Below are 17,595 nucleotides of genomic sequence, written 5' to 3'. Positions count from 1 at the left end.
TGTGGCTAGTTTTGCAAAGACACCTATAATCGGTTGTGATTTTAAATGTATAAAAGACCAAATAATTGAGGTTCACAGCATCACTATAAATCTTTTTAAGTGTCTTTAGTAACAGTGTGTATAAAACTTCTTAAGAGTTGCAAATTGAAGCTTATGGAGGTCCAGCATGCATTCAGGCACAAACATGTGACTAAAATTATACAATGTTGCCTGTGTTGTTATGAAATGTCTCTAGGTGGGCTGTCATGGGATATATGCTGTTGGTGGTTCACTGATGTGGAGAATGTTTCTTTTTCTTTTATTTGTTCATACGTCATTAATATATGTGCATCAGCCCCAAAGGAAGCCAAGAAGCCGGTCTCTTTCTAATTCACCACCAATGAAAATGTAGACACAGACACCAGCAGTAACATTTGCCATTCATCAACAGGATTACATATCCAGATGATGAAATTGCATCCCAAAATAAGGTGTAAATGAGGCATAACATAACACTGACTGTGTTAATATGAAGCAGTGTTGAGCCCATTCATTGTTGGGTAGTGTCAATAGCCATATGTCCAGTAGAATGAGGATAGCTGTGTCCATACACTCCAACACATGTGTCTTACAATAAGTCTCATTCACTGGTCTTTGCTCAGCCTTCACCTTTCCAACAATGTTTACATTCAAAGGTACCAACAGAGATTCTCTACTCCTTTAAGCTATGAGACCCGGCTTTAGTTATGTGCTGCTTTCCTAGACGGATAAACTGGGGCAGGAATTGTCTTTTCAAAGAACAGGAGAAAGGCTGTATGATGAGTTATTATGGATTTTTAGTCCTGAAACTGTAATGATATTCTGAGAAACACAAAAAATGGCAGATTGGAAACATCATATTAACAGCAATGACTGGTTACTGTATATTTTAGGCTGCAGACAGCCATTTTTTTTAAGCATATACACAATGAATGAATTAAGACGACTGAGATCATTTCAATAGACACAAATTATTTTTGAGATATGAGGCAACAACCCGAAACAAAGGAGACAGACTGAACAAAACAATCTGAGGGAATGTGTATGTAAGGGCCAAAAACCCTAATTACTTTGACACCAAATTTAGTGGTACAAACTATGTAGAGTGGTACAAATTATATAGAGTCTACATAGTTTGTGAATACATGCTGTGGGGAACCTCAGGCCGTATATTGCCGTTTAGTCCAGCCCGCGAGACAATTTTGGCTCTTTTGATGACGGCATATAAATAATTATGCTGTATTCATAATCCCCCCATCAGACCGGCAGATCGCAGCGCAAATTTCGAAGCACACCCTCGTCAACAACAGTTTTGTGGTCAATCGCAGCGCTAATTTCGAAGTGCGCAGCAACACACAGTGGGCTAAAATAAAAAACTGGGACTAAGTCACGGGCCAGACTCCATATTTCTTGAAAAATTAACTACAATTGTGTATGTTTTCCCTTCTCTCCAGATATGTAATGATTAACTTAACTTTTTCATATGGAAACATACTTAAGTTTAGCTTAAATATTAAATCTAGAACAAGCAAAGCTTAAACACATGAGAAATGGATTTTCAAATAAGAGATACATCAGTGGCATTCGTTTCTTATTTTTATTTAAATAAATAAAAGAACATAATTATTATGCCTCTCTCTATCTGTAACCTTTCAAGTTCATTTTCAATGGAAACCTTTTTTTCACAGAACAACAGAACAACCCAAATAAAATAATAATTTCCCTCAATGAAAATCCAACAATTCAACTATTCTAGGTCAGGCAAGACAAAAGTGCATAAAGAAAGGCTCAGTTTGCTAAACTCTGATTTACTCTGATGCACATAGGTATGCGCTGCCGAACATAGAGAGCATTTGAGCAGCTTGGGGACAGAGTTGGGGAATTGTGTCTGGGATGAAACGAGGAAACAAGAGTCATACCTCGACTTGAGCGTGTCACTACACTGGAGTTCAATGTAAATTCGGCGCTGAGTTTTTCAGCAAACTGTGCACTTGGCAACACAGGGGTAGAGATCTGCTCTTTCATGGTTTGGCAGAAAGGGAAATGGCCCAAGTTTCCTGGCTTGCAGCATCCGAGTCTCCCACAGGCACAACTCGGTTTAAAAAGCCGCAACCTACATGTCTGTTATGACACAGCCCCGCCCCTGAAGCTGCAGGTTGACCACATCGAGATGGCTCATGATGTCACAGCGAACGCACTTGCAGAGCATTCTGGGATGTGTAGTATTAGCGTTGCATACGCTATATACCGTCAGGCCAGCTCTAATAGACATTTGATATTATCTCGCGGGCCAAATATAATTAAACTCAGGACTTCGACACCCCTGAAATAGAGCAATAATGTTATCTGGACGCTCATTCTCCTGCTGCGATATGAAGAAGTGTTGCCTCATTCGCCCCCTCTGTGCAAGTCGGTATTGCAGCTTGATCATGTAGTTAACTGCAAACGAGCAAGTACCACTCAAATGTCCGCTGGTTAAGTTAATCTATGAGTGTGGGAGCTCAAAAGGGAGATTAGCTCATTTTTGGAGTCAATTGAGAAAGCTGATGATCTTCCTGAGATGAGCAACAACGATTGGCTTTGTGATTTTGCTTTTCCTGTGGACATATTGACACACATGAATGAGCCGAACCTGAAGCTACAAGGGCAAGATTGATACAATAGAGAAATTATATAAAAATAAAAGGAAGAAGTGAGCATTTGGGGAATGTATGCAATAGCTTTTACAGGAAAATTATGTAAGTTCACACTGGCCCGGGCCGTATGTCCAATTTAAAAATCATTGTGGCCCCCAAGCGAAAAAGTTTGCCCACCCCTGATGTAGACAGTAGATGGAAAGGTATGTGTATGTGTGAGAATGAATGTTTTCGTACGTTGCGCACTGATAGATGAAGTGAGTGGTGGAGAGATTTAAAGAAAAAGAGGGAAAGGTGTGGAAAAGTATTTGATCCAGGAGGTCAATTACAGTGTAAAATTGAGTTAGCCCAAAGTGACACCTGAAAGGAGGAGCTGGAGGAGCCAGAGTGGCTGGGGGTGTTTAGTTTCAGTCCCGTTTGTCTGTTTTGGAATAATTTACCTCCTCTAACCATCTTCTCTTTCCCTCACCTGCCATCTATTTATAAAGGCTAGGACAGTCTCTGGGTGTGTGTGTGTGTGTGTGTGTGTGTGTGTGTATGTGTGTGTGTGTGTTTGTGTCCACAGCAGTGCCGGCAGTATCTTAATGGCCCTGGAGTGGCAGTGCTGCTGTTATTTAAGTGGGGGGTCGACGGAGGCTGGTAATGGAGAGAAATACTCCCCAATGGGAGTTGACAGTGGCCAGATGGGCAGAGAGAGAAATGGCCTGAGGTTAGGCACTGGCCATGGAAGTAGACACTGTCATTGAATGTCTTAAGATATCTTAATTTAAGAGGGGTAAAGTGGTTTAAATATAGCCATGTCAGGTTTAAACATTTCTATCATGCCAATTGCAACTAAATCTGGTTGGTGGTCTTAGCCAGTCTGAGATAGACTGAGAAAGTGTGATGCTGTTAAAGATGGGAATAAGATCAGTGATACATAGTAGTATGAAGGCTTCAGATCGCTTAATTCTTTTCAAAGTGCCTGATGGATAGTCAGATAGTAGCAACTAATTTTCCACTCAAATTCCATATATGAGGCTGGATGTGCTAAAGGAACTTCCATTATGAATACACAAGTATTGTAATTATTACACAAAAGAACAGTACAGCATACAAAGCTGTAAACACAGCCTACATGCAGTAGGATATAACATGTAAAAAACACAAGTCGATAGAGAGACAGAGGGAGAATGATATAAATATATATATAGATGTTCTTCCTGCGGCAGCTGAAGAAGTTCAGCCTGCCAAAGACAATGTTGGTGCACTTCTATTCTGCCATCATTGAGTCTATCCTCACCTCCTCCATCACCGTCTGGTTCGCTGCAGCCACTGCCAAGGACAAGGGCAGGCTACAGCGTAGCATACGCTGTGCGGAGAAGGTGGTCGGCTGCAAACTGCCGTCCCTCCAGGACCTGCATGCCTCTCGGACCCTGAGGCAGCAGGCAAGATTGTGGCCGACCCCTCCCACCCTGGTCACAAACTGTGTGCAACCCTCCCTGCTGAGGTCCATCAGGACCAAAACCTCAAGCCACAAATCCAGTTTCTTCCCCTCTGCAGTGGGCCTCATTAACAAGGCCAGGGTCTTCCACTGACCATATCATTTCCCTAGCAACTTGCACGTTTAATCTTATTCAATTTTGTCAATTTATTTAATTTTGTGTGTTTTCTAATTTATTTCAATTTCTTTGCATAGTTGTTGTCTTGTGTCTTGTGTTTTATATCGCACCAATAACCACAAATTTCCTAAGTGTAAACTTAATTGGCAATAAAGCTATTCTGATTATGATATAATACAATACAATGTAATCCTATCAGTGAGGGCCTCTCCAAAGAGTTGCAAAAGTGACACTGCCGAGTCGCCCTTGATAAAGGCACCGAACCTCAACCTGCTCCACGGGCGCTAGCTGCCGGCTGCCTGCGCAATTTCAGATGTGTATGTGGATTGCATTGTGTGTGTGCATGTCTAAAATAGGGAATTTCTCATTTGTGAGATTAATAAAGGAGTGTTTATCTTATCTTTTACCTATCTCTTGGGATGGCATAGAAGAATGTCTAGTTTTTTTTCTAGGATTGTTCAGGCTAGGCTCAGTCAGACAGAATTTAGTTCAGTTCCAGTCATATGTCAGGTAGAGTAGGACTGAAGCAGCACTACTGAGCCACAGGTTTGGTTGAGTTCAAAATCTCAGGGCCAATTCAAGCTCTCTCTCTCTCTCTCTCTCTCTCTCTCTCTCTCTCTCTCTCTCTCTCTCTCTCTCTCTCTCTCTCTCTCTCTCTCTCTCTCTCTCTCTCTCTCTCTCTCTCTCTCTCTCTCTCTCTCTCTCTCTCTCTCTCTCTCTCTCTCTCTCTCTCTCTCTCTCTCTCTCTCTCACACACACACACACACACAGACTATAAGCAGGTCAAGCTTGTGCAACTTAGACAAGCAACTAATGATGGTCACTGACCAAGTAACTGAGTGGCTGTACATAAACCAAAGCCTCGATAAAACCTCCCATTAGAACATTGTTTTATTCCATAAAAAATAGAACCTATAAGGACACAATCAGCCCACAATGTATTTAATGTTTTTTGGACTGGGAGCTTCAAATTGGAAATGAAATCGAGTTGAAAGCTGTTGAAAATCCACCCTGAACACTTGGGTGTCTTGGACGGTAGTGTACACTTAAATGCGTCCTGGCTGGTCTGCAATGCAGCGTGCTGAACGGAGGACCTGCCAGAGGTAATGAGGCAGAGAGCAGCGGGACCCCAGCACAAGGTGTTCAATCACAGGCCATTACCAAAGACCTCAACCTCTCTTACTGCTTGCTCTTGTCAATAGCAATCTATGGCATAGGTATAGTTTATCTAGGAACAGGAAGGGTAGAACACATGGTCAAATGTAAGCGTCTCTATCCCAAAATATTCAACCATACAGTAGGCGTTTCAGTTTGAGGCCTCAGACAAAGCTGATCCCAAAACAAGTACATTTGGCTTTGTCAGATTTATTGCCTGAGACACAATTATGATTTATCTGTTCTATCTGTTCAAGTGGCCTATCTACCAAAATGGGTTTGGTAACCAAACTGGCTTTGGATGCCTTTGTTTTAAGAAAATGTAGAGACAGAATACAATATTGTTGTTAAAGCGCTGCAGTAGTGAGTAAATTTATGTATGCCAAGTTTTCATTAAATGTATGCCAAATCAGTGTGAAAATAGAAAGCTTTGAATACTGGGCATTAAAGATAATTCCTCTATTTCCATTTGCATTTGTCTGGAACCCTATTGTTTGTGCCTTTATTATTATTATTATAATTATTAAATGACAACCATTAGGCAACCATGAGGGGGCATTATAATGTAGCAAACATTGAATTGGTAAATAACTTGCTGATTGTGAGGTGCTTATTTAAAATATTGATATCATGCCATTTGGTCAATAGTGCTGCATTTATTGGCACAAGCCACGGCCATTTCTGCAAAATTCTTTTTTCACAAATTAGCAACTAGTCCTTTATCAAACTAGTCCGTTGATTTTCGACCTCCTAAATTTCAGATGAAATTGGCTCTTTTTCCATTTTTTGTAGTGGCCAAGAATGGAGGCAATTTGCAAAATATATGCATCTAAAATATAACCTAAAATGTGTTTCTGAAGTTGATGTTGTGTTCCTTCATAAGTGAAACACTTTTTTGCCAGTCTCCAACAAAGAAGAAATATATTCTGTTGTGAATGATAAAAATACGTTTTATATTATGTGTTTTATAATTTATGCTTATCTGGATGATAAAAGGTCCCAGATGAGACGTTGGGAACATCCCTCACCATTCTGATTTCACTCTGTAGTCAGTGTGGACATAATTTCTGGTATATTGCTGGCCCCCTGCGGGAAACTCCAAGGAACCATAGACGCAAATCATTTTTGTAATTGAATATGAATATTCAAAACTCACACACATGGCTTATCAGAAGAAGAACACTTGGTGATGAAATTGAGTTGATGAGGTTTCTACGTCTTTAAAGAAATTTACCCAGAGTACAACAATGCCGATTCATGATGATTTCAATCTGATTCTGACATGACGCCTGAAAAAAACTGTCTCTAAAACTTTATGCAAACTGGCAAATGGAAGAGAGGTTGACAAAGAGAGAAAGGTGAAAAAAGAGATGCCGAGTATAGATGTATTGATGTGTCTGAACAAAAATGAAACATGTTGGTGACTATAGAGATTAGTTGTGCCTCAACAGTGTGTATTCATATTGTTTGAATGTGGAAGTGCTCAAAGATGGAACAATTTAGGAGAAATCACATAATCAAACAAAGGGTGGCTATAAGACACCTAAACTGGAACAGTTTGTGTGTGTGTTTTCTTTTGTTTTGTCCATGCCTCCTGATTCCAGTGGGCAGTGATAATTCACCATGGGCCCGCAGCAGTATTGACATTGTAAAATGAACTGCTCGCAGCTAGATTAATGCCACCAGATGCCAGGCGCGATGTCATATTAATTATCCAGAGATAATGTCAGCACAACCATATGGCAGCTCAACTGGCCATTTAGTTGACAGGGAGAGGTCTTTATAGCGCTGCAGATTTCCTCATCTGCACAGCACAATGGCCTCATCACGTTCTCGCTCTACTGTAGCCACTGGAATACATCACTGTTGTGCAGAATAATTGGAATATTTTACTGATAACTATGTGAATGCATTACAAAATGACACATGATAACACACCGGTGGTCGCAAGTTAAAGGTAAAAGGTGATTTATTTTGATCGCCGAGGGGAAATTATAAGTTGTGGGTGATGTTCTGCAAATGTTTAACTACAAAGATAATAAAAAGACAAAGGCCTCTAGAACTAGATCGGTTGCCAATACATGCTTTACTTTTTTTACTGAAGAAAGCATTTCACATGACAAAGATATTGTTTTTTGATACAGAAAGAGGGGGGAAAAGAGCGAGAGGGAGAGAGAAGAAAGAAATGTTGACCTGGGACCTATAGAATATGATACACGCGTGGACAAAATGTGACGAGGGGATGGTGACTTGGGCTGACATGTACAGTCGGGTTGTTTATAACAGGGTTGTTGGAGATAAATAGCTAATGATAATCGTGATCAATGACCACTGTCAAAGTGAAACTAGTGAGGCCACATTATCCCACTTCTGCTAGTTTGAGCCGTGTGTCTAGCACATTAGCATAAACTGATTATTCATTTATTTTTATTATAATTTTACTTTTTTAAATAACATACAGGAAGGAAGAGGGGCAGAGAGAGAGAGAGAGAGAGAGAGAGAGAGAGAGAGAGAGAGAGAGAGAGAAACCCTGATGAGAGCCATTGCTATGTAATGTCTAGGTAAATTAAGACAGTATGGTGACACACAGGGCAACAGCAGAAAGCCACAGCCATGGAAGGTTATGTATAAATGACACAGCTTTACTGATTAGTTACAATAGTACCAACTGCCCTGATTTGAATTTTAAGGCCCAATTGTGATGCTTCAAGTTGAATTACTCTGATATTTCTGATATATGCTTGTAAATGCAGCCCCAAACGTATCCCCTCAAGCAAAATAAAATGGAAAAGTATTTTATTGAAAGAAGTGTTTGTATGAATGTCATAATATCTGTCAAACTATATTAGATCTTGGCTACAGATGCTTCCGACATTTAATGGTCTGTGCGAGAAAGTCCGATTTGCAGTGCATATATCTTTCTAAACTATGTAAAGAATTTATTTAGCAGAACATATGTGTTTATTTCTTTCTCAACGCCATGCTGAAACTAATGATCATAAATGACCTGGAGGGAATCGATGTCTGTGATGTAAATGAAAACAGTAACAAAGCCCTTTCAACTGATTTACAGTTGCACTGTTGGCCCCCTTTTCAGACTTATGAATCATTTACAAAAGACCCGGCTCACTATCCAATACACCCACCCCCACCTCTGAACACCCCCCTACCCCACCCTCCAATCCCCACAAATCCGATTTAATTAGACAACTTGTGCAGTGTGGCTTGGAGTAAGAAAAAGGATAATTAGTAAACAGAGGAGCTACTCGCCAGGCTTCATTGGCATTCGCACCGGGTTACTGTGTCGCATTTAAAATGCAGTCTGATGAAGTCTACAGAATCAAACCATTTGTTACTCCTATTGAGGAGGCTTCAGGCTACTGGCAATTAAATTGGAATTAGCGCTGGGGAATGAGATACGGCAGATTCATACCAAGGAGGGTAAAGGAGGGGAGAGAGTGAGAGAGAGCGAGAGTGAGAGAGTCAGGGAGAGAGAAAGACTGAATGACAGAAAGAGAGGGAGAGAAAGAAAGACTGAAAGACAAAGAGAGAGAGAGAGAGAGAGAGAGAGAGAGAGAGAGAGAGAGAGAGAGAGAACGAGAGAGAGAACGAGAGAGAGGGAGAGGGAGAGAAAGAAAGAGGGTCAAGACTGTAAATTACTTGGTTTCCTTTTCTTTGTTTATCGCCTGAATTACTTCAGCTCTCATTCCTATAACCCAACCCTGCCTCTGATTCTCCTGTTGCTTACATAACACTTGCAACCTTTCGTCGACATCAATAAACAAATCTTACATTCAGCAAAAGAGCAAAAGTAAAAACAACATACAAGAAGTACAGGGATTGCATCTCTACTGTAGATTATTGCACTTATATCACAGCTACAAAGCAAAAGCAACAGTTTCACCTCTACTTTAACCAGTAACATAGAATAAAAACAATAGTAGAATAAAGGGGTACTGTTGCTACAGTGAATATGTGTGCATATGTGGCTGTCAAACTGTGAATGTGTACTAAAATATGATTTTAAATAAACATATGCTACACTTAGTGTTGTTAGCAATACTGAGGCGGAGAGTGAAGAAACAAAGACATGTCGTTTTGCTTTGCCATAGCTGACTGGGAACAGTGCCATGGAGACGTAGTTGGTCCAGAGGAAGGGAAAGAAATAAGGGATGGATGGAAGAGGGGGTGGGTGGCAGATAAATGAAGTGGAAAGGAGAGAGAGAGAGCTCCTGTGCTACAGCTGGCCTCACAGCTCTCAGACAACCTGGCATGACAACCAGGGAGGGGCCCCATTTCAACAACAGGAGGGGCCCAGAGAGTACAACTGCTGATAGGCCAGCAGGGGCACTTAGGTGGATCAGACTGAAGGTTTGGGCTGTATAATTCTCATATTAATGTTTTTTTTAAACTGTGCCAATATTCGTTTATACAAGTCCACAAGTCCAAAGAAAATGAACAAATATGTATGTGCAAAATAACTGTAAATGTTTGTTTTGTTACATATTAGGTATAGCATGTTACTCTGTCTTGGGTGAGCATCAAATGATCCATGCAGGAACATCAGGAGTATTTCCAGAGATGGCCAACATGCCTCAGTCCGTCTGTATCCTGTCATGTGTTTCTCCCTCTATCTCACATTACCATAATTATTATTCCATTTCAATGTATAATAGACTACTATATTTGAATCATATTTAGATTTGACCACAATAATGTTTGTTCAGTATATTGAATAATGTGAATCCTGGTGTCCAGGTTCTTAGGAGATTGAAAGAAGGTGCTTGTTTTAAAGGCAGGAACTGAACACATTGGAAAACCTCAATCAGGAATCAGAGGGGTGGATGTGATGTTGCTGATTTGAATCATCTGAATGGGCCATGCAGCACCACATGTAGCAGAATAAGTCCAAGTTTCCCTGCTGATCTTTCGATATAACTGATCCCATTTACTACATGAATAGTTCTGTTTAGCAATATGTACAATGTCACCAAGACAAACACATTGACTTTTAATAAACACAGTCAATACAGCATCAATGAGTCAGTTACATACTTTATTTTCCTTATGGAACCTCTGAAATAATTATTTACAACTAAGCAAAATATGCCAGAGAGACATAACGAAAACAACAAATGAGATGATAATTATCCCGGTGGAATACAGTGTGTCTGCATACACACACATAGGCACTCAAATGATTCACTCTCAAGGTTACAAAGATGATCAGGCAAAGTCCATTACCGCCTAACAGCGTTGAAAATAGATGACAGCATTCAGTGGGAGGTTAAAGTGTCCCACAGAGACATTTGCACAGCTCCGTCATTTGTGCAGACATAAAATGCTCTGGTGTTTATTTACAGATGAAGCATCCCATTTGACTGTGCTTCTATTCTCCTCTGTTACAAACAATGGAGACGGTTCCATTCTTGACAAATCATTCAATATAACTGACTGATCTAAGCTAGAGTCAACAAGATTTGAAAATCTGATCATATTCAAAGTCAAGGGACAGACAAGTTGTGTCATCGTGTCTCAGTCCACAACTGCCAAAAAAACCTCATCAACATTTGACAGTGTGTATTTCTGTGTGTGTTGAGGTAAGTTACTGAAAGTTAAATTATTCATTTGCCAATTGTGAACACTTCCTTCATGCTGCCAACATTTCTGTCTGTAATCTATATAAGAAATGATGTAAAAAAAAAAAATAAAGTCCCCATCTGTCTGTGGTTTTAAGAGCTTGGCTGGATTTTATTTTAAATTAGAACTAAAAATGTTTGGCCTCCAGGTACAAATATTAGGGCTGCAAATATTGGCTTTTCTTTGCTGTAACCTAATGGGGATCATTAAAAAGCTCCATCTGATTGGAACTCCAGGTCAGAACAGTGATATCCCACCCACAGGACATTAACTGCTCCCCCAAAATAAACAGAGTTTGTGGACCAGACAGACTCCTCTACCTCTACAACTAACCCCATCACCCCCACCCCACATCCAACATTGGAATCCCAAATCCCTTCTTGTCTTCCCAGGCCTTTATTCTTCTCACTGGCCATCTGGACAGTGGGTGCAGGCAATGTAAGGGGGAAACTGGCATGGAGGGTGGTTGGAGTGCAAACCCACATTAGTCACAGACTCTTAGGTTCTTCAACCTGTAGGCCTGCACACGTACGTACACACACATAAACGCACAAAGTGGCTGAGGCCAAAATTACCCAGACTCCCACCAAAACTGTTTTTTTCCTCACTGCGGCTGCTGACACCTTCTTTCCTGCTCGACAAAAGGCTTTCAGCATCTCACTCTACAAACTACCAACACACACATCCTCTCAAAAACCAAACTGGACAGGACGGGGTGTTTGCTTTGTTTACTGAGACGGCTCAGGACATGGGAAGAGAGGGGAGGGCTGGGACAGAAAGCAGCCATGGGCAGGGGGTGGTGGAGATTGTTGGGGTTTGATCTGGGAAGCTTTCAGGTGTGTAAAAAAAAAACATAGCAAGTAGAGCGAATCAAGCTTGAATGAGAAGGGAAAACCATACCCAATTCTTTAATGCATGATAAAGGCCTTAGACTGCGGATGGCATGCTCCTCAGCTAGCTTAATGTAGTTCATGTAGGCCTTTTGTGAGGCTAGCAGAGGATGAGTACATGGGTTTTTCTGGTGACAATAATGCCAAGTTAGAAGTACAGCCGATTTTCCAGTCCCGGACAAACCTTTCTGATGGACAACAAAAAAAACAGATTGGAACCAAATTGCTGCTCGCCACCAACACCCACTAAGTTAGACTTCTTCAGAGACCAATCCTGACCCAGTGTTGGAGTCAGATAGAGAGATAGATAGACATTTCCATGCATTCAATCTAACATATTGGCATAAGCGGATCTACACAGGGTCTCTGCATTGATTTGCCAATTAATTCTCAAACTTTTGACTTGACTAATGACATTTCCATAGCTACCACCCAAATGTATACATCTTTTGTGTCATTTTGAGATCTACAGCTATGCAAGCATACAAGGAGCATTTGTTTAAATTCTTCTTTAAATCTGGAGTATGTGGAGGCTGCTTTGCTGTTGTATGCTCTGTACAGCCACCGTAGAGCAGAGATGAATTTCCCAGTTTCGCATGAGGATACCAACATTTGATGCGAGTACAGTATATCCTATAACAGAAGCCTATAACACTGCCAGATAGACATTTCCATGCACTCCATCTGACATATTAGCATAAGCAGCTGTTAACATACAAAGGCAAAATGTCTGTGCTTTAAAACTGCAGCACTACAGAGTCCACCTTAGTCTGTATAAGGTTTTTAAGAACTAATAACAAAACAATATACTGAAAATAAAACACTTGAATTGATTTTGATCAGATCGCGATGTTAAGCAAAGAGAAAAGAGGATCCTTTTAATCAAGTCACAACAACATTCACAGTAAGTGACAGGAACCCAGAGAATTACATCTGAACACAAGGGGAACACTCTCATCAGACAGGGGAAGATCGGAGCACAACATAATCAGTGTGTTGTCTATGTCACCCTAAATCGCCTCTTATTCTGATTGTCTATTTGTCAGTGGAGAGGAAACGTGCAGCAAACAGGAAACAATAAGTCAAATAGACGCAGAAGCATTATTGAATGTTGTGCACCGCAAGCAACACCAATCTGTATCACCACAGATGTGTTCTTAAATGATCACTAATCAAGACCAAAGTCACCAAGTCTAAACCATGAAAGAACGCATCTAAGGAAACCAGACACAGTATAGTCCAGAAGACCTGTCTTGTCTTTTGCACTTCTGATGTCTGCCTCTCGTCTTGCCCCTGCATGTACAAGGTAGGGACGAGTGAGCAGAGCTCAACCAGCCGTATCATATTCACTTTTAATACTTTTTCTGAACTGTTACTCATTTGTGGATGCAGAGACAGGTACGTTTTATCTGAAGCAATGTTTTAAATAAATATCCCTGTTTACATGAATACTAACATCTCAAATCAAATGAATTGCATGAATTATTAAATTAATTTGACCAGATTTAAAATGCAACTTCTGACAGATAAATTCATAATTCCTGTGAAAAATTTGTATGATGGAAATTTGGGTGGTAGAAAGTATTGTCAGGATGTCCAAGTGCTGTATTGCATCCCTGCATATAGAAACACATTCTGAAATATCCAAAATCTGATTTATTTGTTTCATGTGACAAAAAGATTTGAATCATCTAAGAAAAGTGAGTGAAATAAAGGGGGTTTAGGCAACTCTGCCCTTGGAGTCAAGCCGAAAGCAGCCCAGATGACTTTGTGGGTTCGAGGAAAAGCCTTTATTTATAGATCAGCTGTTTGTCGATCCAACTTCATTGGGAAGAAAACAGCAGGGAAAGAGAAGAAGTGTATGTGTGTGTCCGTGCATGTGAGTGTGGATTGAGAGAGTTTTTTGCTGGAAGCGTTGCTTTTTGAAGAACTAAAACACTGACCTACCTCAATCTCATTTGATTCCATTTAAAGGAAATTGATTTGTGTGTGTGTGTGTGTATGTGTGTGTGTGTGTGTGTGTGTGTGTGTGGGGGGGGGGGGGGGGGGGGGGGTCCTTGTTTCAGTCATCATCATACGTCATTCACTGTTATATTTGATTGAGCCTAACTACTAAAACATTTAGATTCACAGACCAGAATGCTTGTTACATTGGTTCAACAAAATTATCATTTACATTTTCACTGGGTGTGAACCTGGTTTTCTGGTCCCAGATTTCCTCAACACACAGGAGAATGTCTTTGATCTGCACCCGCACATGTTGGCTTACATCCAGATAAAGACGCATAAGGCTTGTGTCTGCTGCACACTTATGCCTTGCAATGTTCTACACATACGTAGTTGTCATGTAACATACTGTGCATAGCAAAAACTTAGTGTTGTAGATGACGTTGCGATAAATACAAACATGTGCAAAGTCGGAATTTAAACTTGTATAGTAATTGTATCTACATACCTCAACTATATATACAGGATATTAAGATGATGCTTCTTAGGAAGATCATGTATTCAGGTATTAAACAGATTTAAATATTCACATTACATGAACGTTCAATAAAAATTCTGTGACACTGTGTCAACAATTCGAGTTATGTGAAATTATAATTATTATAAATTTGAGATTCCCAGAGGTAGGGTATACTGCATGTCTGTTAAATTGGCTTCACACATGTCTACCATAAAGAGAAAAAAAAAGACAAATATATTCATTGCAGTGACAACAATCACCTTAAGTTTCCAGTACATGTCAGCTATTTAAAAGCTATTTGAAAATTACTTTTATGATTTCCAAACCAGGCAGAATAATGTACGACGTTGACAATTCATTGTTATATTTCTTTGATATTATTAAGGGAGTCATGCAGTTAAGTCTTCTTTTCTATATGTTCAGGTTTTCACTATGAGCACATGCAGCTAGAATTGTGTAATACAATTCGTAAAAAACCTACCACAAAGATATTTTCATTCAACATGCTGAAAGTGGGATACACTAAAGGAAGAAATAAAATACTTCATCAGCTTAACCCTTCATCTCTGGAAAGAAGGGGGAAGTTTACTTCCCAAGACTGCCTAAAAATGCAGATAAGAAACGATCCTGCTCCAGAAATTGGTCCTGCAGGACTATTACATTGGAAAGATTAGTGGAAGATAATTATATAATGGCAGTGATAGCACCAATTGCAACAAAATGGCCTCATAAAGTCACCTATGAATAAAGAATCTAAGATACACATGAGTGGGAATAAAGAAGTGACGCGCTCTGGCTGAGAAGTGAGAAATAGATGCCTGCAGAACCTCTTACTGGCTCTGACCAGGAGGGGGCGATCCTCTGTCTTGAGAATGAGGACACCCAGAGCAACAGGAAAAGGGGAAAGTCCTCACATGACCTTCCAGCTCACATGAGTTTGCCTCCAGGAAAAAAGCCTATTATAGTGTATATAGTAAGCTTTAACAGCCTCAGTGTCTACAGCTAAGACCGATAATGGCTAAGAGTGGTGATTAGAAAGTAGTTCAGAGGGTTAGGTGTTATTTAGGGCCACACAGGGAAAATTATTCGAAGTGGAAGCTTATCTACCAGTATTGGAAGGTCATTAAGTTAATTTCATGTATCATATTTAAGTCAAGCTTTCAAGAATGCCGTCATAGCAGTGAAGGGATTACCTGCTCAACAGGTTGATTAACTGTCTAAGGGTGTCACACTTATGTTCGGTTTGAGAGGGTGGTCTGCTTCAAACAAATGGTTTGTTTGTAGTGTGAACATGATGAAATAGTTTAACATTTACATTAGGTCAAACATGGCTAATTCTAACCAATATGTTTTTATCTTCTGTCTCCATTGGGTTGTTTCCTAGGTTTTAGGGGTCCTTAGGGGTGAGATTAATGAGAAAATGATTGACTGATTGATGCCAAGTTCCATTTTCTTCCAGTATTTTATATATATCTTTAATAATGCCGGCTTTCTACAATCATCTCCCAATGAAATCCTAAAACATTCCGACAATACTTTTCCATAGCTACCTACCAATAAAACAAGTAAAGCAACAATTATCATGTAACTACTGTGCAATTGTAAACTAGATGTGGTCCGAAATTTGAAATATTTGAAATATATATTGCAATCTTGCTGTCGTGAACATAATGAATAGCTACCCCACATTAGTGTACAATTTCAATTCGATACCTTCTGTCATAGTACTTATTGCTGTTGTTGTATTTGTCTTTGCTGGCAGCCTTGATGCTTGTGGTATGGTTGATACACTCACTAGAGGTCATGGAGCCAACACATATGCTTATTACAACAGCACATATGTTTATTACAAAGTCATTTTGTGGTTGTCTTTTTAAATACTTCCAGACTTTAAAAGCCATATTTTTTACAGTGACATTTTAACGTTTTTTTAGTTTTTTAGTCCAATTTGATGTAAAACATCACTTCACTATACTTCTGACACGTAAAGGTAAAGGTAAAGGTAGTTCATCATTATGTGAATGTGGTACTGTAATGCTGAAAATAATAAACAGAAATGTTGTCTTATGTGATGTGACGGAAATCATTGTGGTCTCTAGTCTGATCTCATAGTTTGACAACAAATCTAACTTCCTGATTTGAGATCCGAATTCATGTTTTTACAACTTTGAGTCATTCTCTAGTGGTGGAAGAAGAGGTATTTGTATTGTACAGTGCTCATAGTGTCATTGGCAGCTCATGGTTTGATTAACAGCAAGTGCGTTAAGTTGCAGTAAAATCTGCTTCCTCACATTTACTTCAACGGAAATGTGGACAGTACATAAAGAAGCCAGTGCATGCATTTTATGAAGAGGAACAAAGCACAAACTACAATCTTAAGCTGTGGAATCAAATCAAATCAAATCCATGCCTGAGTCAAAGCAGGGCATTTTGGGATGTTTAAAAGACAGACTTTCTCTCTTTTTCCCTCTGCTTGCTTTTCTCTCCTGTTTAAGATTCCTGGCCTTTCATCTGACCCCAGGGCTTAGCCTAGGGGGCTGGGGGAGCAGTCAGTTGTGGTGGTGGGGTTAAAGTGTAATCCTGGTCCTGTGACCACAAAGGCTTGGCCCCTGAGGGCCAAGGCCCGGCCACATTTTCAGAATTGCAATGTTAGTCCCTCAGACTGACTGCATATCAAAGGATTACATAGCAGGACTCTCCTGTGCTCTCACTGCAGCCACAACTTCTTCCAGTTTCCCCCCAGAAGTGGTTTACAATCTCAGCCTTTTATTCAGACAAATGAACTTAACATCGAAAAGGGTTCAGCCCTCGTTTTGTTTCAAAATACTAAGTGTTGTAATGAATGTGTTGAAATGAATTGGATGTCTTCATGAAAACTAGTTTGAATACTCACTCTGCATAAGCTGATTTTTTATTTTACAGTTTCTTTTACGACAAGATAAGAAAGGATAAGATAGCAATGCTTTGTTCTCAGTAGCTCTACGTCAATCTGTTAAGTAGAAGAAGCTATTGCCACATAGCATCATTACAGCTGAAATATTTTCAAGAATTGAGATGCTGATATTTGGCTTCGACTGCGCTGCTAATTGCTTACTTAAGTTATCCATTGAGCAGCGTGTCTCAGACAGCTTGCATTCTCTATTATCATTAGTTTTATTCAGAAGAAAACCTAAACAAACCCTTTTTAA

At 39.9% G+C, this 17,595-nt stretch overlaps 1 protein-coding gene across 2 annotated transcripts in view; it reads right to left on the bottom strand.

Annotated features, from left to right (window-relative positions):
• Positions 1–17,595, bottom strand: part of zbtb16a (zinc finger and BTB domain containing 16a) — a 116,339-nt gene that overhangs the window by 17,211 nt on the left and 81,533 nt on the right. The window lies entirely within an intron of this gene.

Source organism: Genypterus blacodes, unplaced genomic scaffold (genome assembly GCF_046128005.1).
Source record: "Genypterus blacodes isolate CSIRO-AG114 ecotype Tasmania unplaced genomic scaffold, CSIRO-AGI_Gbla_v1 ptg000111l_1, whole genome shotgun sequence".
NCBI lineage: Eukaryota > Metazoa > Chordata > Actinopteri > Ophidiiformes > Ophidiidae > Genypterus > Genypterus blacodes.
Note: the sequence above shows the minus strand (reverse complement) of the source record. Positions and strands in the feature narration are given on the sequence as shown.